Source organism: Grammomys surdaster, unplaced genomic scaffold, assembly GCF_004785775.1.
Source record: "Grammomys surdaster isolate TR1022 unplaced genomic scaffold, NIH_TR_1.0 126115, whole genome shotgun sequence".
NCBI lineage: Eukaryota > Metazoa > Chordata > Mammalia > Rodentia > Muridae > Grammomys > Grammomys surdaster.
Genome location: NW_021620923.1, coordinates 5640102 through 5647547, shown reverse-complemented (window position 1 = coordinate 5647547; position 7446 = coordinate 5640102).

Here is a 7446-nt window from a genome sequence, read left to right as displayed (position 1 = left end):
TCATTCAAAATTCACTGATTAAAGATATAAATGCTATTCCATGAGTTGACCCATGGAATATACTTAAATATATTAAAAAACAAAACAAAAACAAAAATAAGAAAAACAACAAAAGTGTTTTCCCTTAAAATCATACCAAACCATTAGGACTCTTTTAAGACTGAGGGGAAGAAAAGAACATGAAATTATTCTGTCATGACTGTTTTGTGTCAAATGACTACAAGATTTAGAATCAAACTGAAAATAGACTTTTGGGTGTGTCCATGAATGTGTTTCTAGAAACATTTAACAGGACAGAGAGAGTAACCCTGAAATTGGGTTACAAAACTCCAAAGATTGGAATATTTGGCTGTATGAAGGATGAAAGTAATTTGAGATCCCACATTTATCTCTCTGCTTTCTGAATATAGTCTATGACCAGATACCAGAAGTTACTTTTGTCATGATTTATCTCCCTTCAGTAATCAACTATGTCCATGAATTATAAGCTAAAATAAAACCATTCTTTAAGTTGTGTTTCTTTAAGTATTTTGCGACAGCAATGAAATTACACTAACATGAACACATCCCCTTCTTTCACTAGCTATAATATTATTATGTGAGTAAGCATATGAGAACACACAACTTTGCTCATTCTGGGTTTCTTCATGAATCTAAAATAGACAAATGCATACAAAATACCAATAATTCAATGACCAATTACTTGTAGATAGCTGAATGCCCAATCATATGCAATCTGTTGTAAAAATATAAAATGTTATTCAGATACATGAACTTCTAAAGAATACCTAAAAATTTTTAAAAGTCATAAGAATCTTATACTTAGCAAATTTAAATACTAAGACACTTTGTGCACTTTTACAATGCTTCTTATTTGTGTGCTGTCAATACTCAGAATTATCACTTGAAATGAAAATAGCTATCTTTCAGATACATTGTGTTTGTAGGGTATAATCAATTAATCATTCAGACATTTAAGAAATAGTAAGAGTGGAACATTTCGTTCCCTTTGTGATTTTATTACAATAAGTTTGTGATTTTATTTTTATCTAGTCTTAGGCAATCGATTTCATTTTGCTTTGAGTCTTGGTACTATGTTTAAGCTTTAAATGCTAACCTGTGGTTTAAGTGAACAGTGGTTAATTTATATGTAGATGAATAGACTGGGTGTTGGTTATACAAAAAAATTGAATTTTAAGCCTTGAGTAATAGATGACGCTTAGATTTTTCTTCTGGATTACATAAATCCTTTGTCATTTTATGCAGTGAGTCGGTTTATTGGCTTCAGTAGTAACTGTTAAGTCAAACACTTTCAGATATTAAAGTCAGTGGTCCTGATGACCCAGCATTACACGAGCAACTTTTCTGACTGTTGCACCAAAAAAAAAAACCCATCATCCATGCACGTGTAATGATAAGAAAGTTTCTATGTAACACTGAGAAATCATCTTTAACCATTGTATCTGAGAGATTATGCTCGAGCCTGAGTACCAGTAATTTGTGAACAGCAAATGTCTTTATCTAAGAAAGGGTTTGTACAGATTGTTGTGAATTAGAAGATGAATAATCTGCCTTAAACTGTTTTGTTGTTGATGTTTGACTTGTTTCTTCTTTGTCCTTTATAGCTTTGAACAAGAAAAGAAATAAAAATAACAAAAACTGTTCGTTGTTTGAGTTAATAGTACTTTGACAACTGTGAAATTTCCAACCTCATATTAGTGTTACTCAGTCTGTCTTTCCACTTTTGCATGATCAAGTTTTACTTTTCATGATGAATGTGATTTTAAGAATAATTTTATTCTCACAGCACAAAGTTCAATATTTCAAATATTGTGAACCCTGAAGTACAGTTCGTGATATCCCTAATTAGGAGTTATTATTTGAAAAATCTCATATAATCTGATTTAAGAAGAACAATTGCACTTCTTAAACTCTGAAGGTCTTCTCAGTTTGGTAAACTTTTTATTAAATAAATGAGATAAAGAGTAAAATAAAAGAATGTAAAATATAGTAAAAAATTTAGATTTGTAGTTGAAAGCAAATTAGCTTTGCAGTGACTAATGGATTGTTTTCCTTGTTTTAACTACTAGTATAGGAATAAAAAAGACAGCAGAAACTAACTTTAGACCAGATAATATTCCTTTCATGGCTCTGATTTTATTTTCTCCTACTGAATTGATAATATAAACAATTCTGAAGTTGTATAGATTGAAGTTTGGCATTATTATGTGTCTATAGTGAAAAGAGTTATTTGTGTCCTCCAAAACCAGGAACTAAAGGTTTCTTTTAATAATTAATAGTATTTTATTTTTAAAAATTTGTATTTAATATAAAAAAGCATTTCCAGTCTGGATTCTTTGCTTCGATAATTAGAACAGGAATATACATGTGTAGTGTTTACCCTTGGGAAAGTTTGACGAAAAGCACCTGAGTAAAACCTGCTATTCCTCTAAAGTAATGAATGGATTCTAAAATAAATTACCTACATATTATATTATATTATATTATATTATATTATATTATATTATAATATATTATATTATATATATATTTATATTTGTATGATAAGCCTTAGAAATACATCAAAGTAATCATCTGAAATTCCCATATTTGTCTTTTTATGATATAAGTGATATTAGATTTAAATTAGATCTTATTACTTCATGAATTAATTTGCCTTAATATGTGCATTTATTTAATACATATATTTTATACTACTAGAATAATTAATGTCATGCTACATGTAATGGTATAAAAAATTGAAATGCCCCTCTTCCTCATGCTTGCCATGTGTTTCATAATGTTGCTGTAATGTGCCTGCCAGTCATTGACACAGAGAAGTGATTTGGCTCATGGACATGCTGACCACATTTCCTGTTTTGTTTTTTATTGTCTGAATGTTCTATATGAGGTTTAAAAAAGCTTCCACAAAGCTTTACATAGGACTCATCAAATCAAAGATCAATATGACCCATTATGTCTAAAATATCTTAAGTCAGAGATGACCATAGAGCAACCTTTCTTGCACCTACATATGGCCTTACTGTGTAAGCCAAAACATTATGATTATAGTATTCATGCTCTGTATCTCAATGTTCTGAAATTTCCCTGTTTCAATCCATCCACTTTACTGAGGATGAGTCAGTCTAAGTTTAGCTGACAATACTTTGCCTAGTTAGCCAATTGCTCCCTTCTGTGGGCTTTAAGCTTTTGAACCTACTTATTTTGTTGTTGTTGTTGTTGTTGTTGTTGTTGTTGTTTTTATTTGTTTTGTTTTGTTTCATTGGTTATTTGGTTGGTTGGTTTTTGTTTTGTTTTGTTACTGTTTTTATTTTCTCTGAAAGCATACCCTGAGAGCAGACTAGTGCCACAACTAGGATTTTTTTTTTTTCTGCTTGTGGAGCTTGATGTACAATATGTGTGTATTCAAAAGTTATTCTTGATAAACTGAGATTGGTGTACTCATGGTTTGTGTGGCAATTTCTTGAATCCTAGCATTTATACAACAGATTCTTCTTAAAATAAAAAATGGATCTTAGCTTGGTAAGGCTCTGTGCAGAATCTACCTGTCCTTGGCTTGCTAGCCTATTAATTTAATGACTCTGTCTGAGGGTCCATTTTCAGGTTCAATCCATGTACTTGGCTGCCAACATGTTGGTGTTATTGAAGAAAAGCTTTAACACAATGGGCAGGAATAAAAGTATTCCCAGGACAAAAGGGGATAGCATGATCAAGATACATATTCCATTTTTGAAGCTTGGCCAAAATAGAAATACTGACCTCAAGCCATGGGTAATTTTATCTGAAGTATCTACTGCATCAACGCTTAGCAGAGCAGCATTCTTTAAATTCATAGTCTCCCTATGTATCCTTAAAGCATCACAAGAGGTGTTAGAATTATGTCAAATACACTGCATGTGTCATTAAACTTCTTCCTAACTATAAGAACTACCAGTGTAAATTTTAGAACTAACATAGATCCAGTGGTATTTGGCATGACACTCAAGATGTCTACTTACCCTTAAATTCTGAACGTCCTTTCAGTAATTTGAACATGATAAAGAGCATCAATACATTCTTCCAAATCCCTATCTAAATCCTCTGGTATATTCAACACATTAGTAACATTTTGTGCTAAATGATTAACAAAAGTAACTGTCTTAACTTCTTGTGTCACAGCAATTGCAGAAGCAGTGGTGCTAGCAATTAATTCCATGATGGATAAGGAAGGCATTCTTTTCAGAACAACCTAAGACAGGTTCAGTCTTGTTAATGAAATAAAAAAGAGGGAGAGGCAGAGAGCCTTTGGGGCTGCTTGGCAAGAATCTGACATGGCCCAAGGACAAAGAAATGGGCCACTTGTCACGAATATGACATTCGCCAAGGACAAGGAAGTAGGCTTCAGGCAGGAATCTGACATTAGGCTAGAACAAAGAAGTAATTCCAGGTAGGAATCTAAGTCTTAGGCTAGATCAAAGAAATAATCTCAGGCAGGGACCTAAATACTAGCCTAGAACAAAGAAGTAATTTCAGACAGGAATCTAAATTTTAGGCTAGAGCAAGGAAGTAGGATTCAGACTTGAAAATGATCTTGTGCTAAGACAGGGAAGTAGGCTCAGATACTTTGAAAGATACTTTCTAAGCCCTTAGAAACAGTAATCATGGAAGTGTTCACATTACTAGGTTTAATGCCTTGCTTTTTTTTTGATTATTTGTGTTTATTATATTGTTCATTCCTTGACTATTTGCATCTATTGTTTTTGCTATATTCTCAACCTAGAACTGACCTGAATACATGCATGTAATCAAAATGGTATAAAAACATAAAGGAGGATGGGGGATGGAATAGGGGGTTTCCACAGAGAGAAAATGGGGAAAAGGGATGACATATTTATTGTAAATAAATAAAATAATTGTATAAAAAAGAAATTTAAAAAAACATAAAAAATTGAAATATCTATTTCAGATCTTTTGAGAAACAGGACTTGAAGGGATAGAAAAGTTACATGAAAGAGCCATCACTGTACATATTGCAGTTTGACAGCTGAAGTAAATCCCTCCTTATTTTCAATTGCAAACTTATTAAAGAAGCAACATTAACTTATGAAATGCACTCCTTCTATGTGACACAAATGTTAAGTACTTTTGCTACACAAAACAGGATTATTTCCAATGACAATAAAGATTTTACTATACTGTACTGTAAGCTGGTTCTAGATTTAAATAGCTAACATGGTAGAGAGAAGGAGCTGTAATTATGGTAAATCATAATAGTCCTAAAGGTATAATTGTCATAAAAAATTTAATGAAATTCAATATGCTGACTTATGAAAGCAGATGCAATTTGATGACGATTATTATACAACGTAATTTAGAAGCTTTAAAAACCTGAGATAAGATATAGGACAAGAAAAAAATTTCTGTTTTTTCAAAGATTATGCAAAGCCCTAACAAGATTTTTACTTATTTTATTTTTATATAGATTAAAGTCTACTATAAACAGAACAATATCAAATCCAGATGTGAGCAAGTATTAAATGAAACCTTTCTTAGATGTTTAAAATCTCATAAGGCACCCATGGATGAATGGATTAGAACTACTACTGATATTGATCCCAATGACTATGTAATAGGACAAACAATGGCCAGTAATCCTAGATATCAAAATGTTCATTGTTTTAAGTGTAGAAGATGAGGTCATTTGAGTGGAGATTTTAGGAACTGCATTTCTAGAGAGTTCTCTAGAATAATTCAGCCTCCCTGTACTTGTAAGTTGATAAAAATCTAATTTTACCTTGTAATCAGAAAGGGGAAATAAGGATTCCTAGAGCTACATTAAATAAATCTTTATTAATTATAATTTTTTAATGCTAATGAGGCAGGAACAACAGAAAGACACTGGATTATAAAAACTACATAATTGAATCAATCTGTATGTTTTAAAGCTGTTTTAACATTAGAATGGAAGTCAAGGAATGTGTTATGTTGGGGAAGAGGTTTTGTTTTATTTTTACGGGTGATGAAAGACTACAGGTTCTAACAAAATTGAGAAAGATCCAATATGAATAAAAGAAAATTCCACATGAAAAGTATGATTCAAAGGAGGAAGAAATACAAAAGGACACCAAAACAGATCATCAAACTGCCTGTAAAGGACATATAATTCCTCAGAATGGCAGACTAGGAAACCTTGATTTTGAAATAGACATTTCCTGAATGACAGATGATCAGGACTGCATTATGAAGCATCATTACATCAGTGGATCTTTAAAAGGACATTTTAACTGCTAAATTGCAGGATTGATAATTGCTTTTGTTGTAAAAGTTTCACTGCATACAAATTTCAGCTTAAACAGAAAAAAGGATGATGTAGAGGAATTTTAACCCACCAACATTGCTGCTCTGGCAAGAGATCACATCCGAAAACACTCTAGGACTGTATGATCTTCCCACAATGTAGACACACCTGAGATTGCAGTACTATCTGGCTGGAATACAGAAGTGCTCTTAGTACACATATTTAAGGTAAGGGTTGTTTGTAGCAGGAAACATCCATGTTTGAAAGTAACATCTAATTGAGGGGCAAACAAAGTGATAGATAAGGAAGATTTGACAGAATAAGAAACAGATAGGATATGCTCAAATTACAAGAAAACAGCACAGGAAAAAGAAGCTACTTAAGATCAGCGAGGGAGAGAAATCAGATGGTGTATGTATCTGTAATGTTTTTTGGGACAGTTTTACAAACACTGGTTTCAGAGTGAAGCTAGACACAAGAAAAAGCAGAATGAGTCAGAGAAGGAGAAGAAGCTAATACATAAAAACACATTGGGAAAGTTAATATGAGGCCAATCAGAGTGACTCAGAAGACAAGAAAATCAGACTGATTCAGTTACCTTGGAAGATTATATTGTATGGAAACTGGAAGCTTTCCGGTTTAGCAGGTTAGATCAGAGAAAGAGTGCCATTGGCTCAGCTCAAGTCTGAAGTTTGCAAAGATTGTGTATGGCTTTCATCTCATCCCTTCATCTGAGAAAATAAAAGCAACAGTTACAGTGGTGAATTCTTATTTTGATGTGTTAATTCTATTTACACGTATTTTAAACATGAATTTTGGGGGAGTATTGGAAAACTAGATGATTATTTTATTTTTCTTTAGAAAAATACCTTAGTGTTTTGAAATTTAATAATTCATTATGTAATTAACAAGATGACTCATAAGTTTAGTGTAATAACTGCCAACAAATCTGACAACCTAAACTAAATTTTCTTATTATATTTTTATTGTTTAAAATATTTTGAATATACTTTGTTAAATTATTCCTATCCCTGAGTCCTTTCATATTATATTCCCATCAAGGCAAGCCCAACTATAACTTATTTTTGAAATAATGAGAGTTTTAAACATATATTCCTCAGAGAAAATTTTTTATGTTTAAATATATT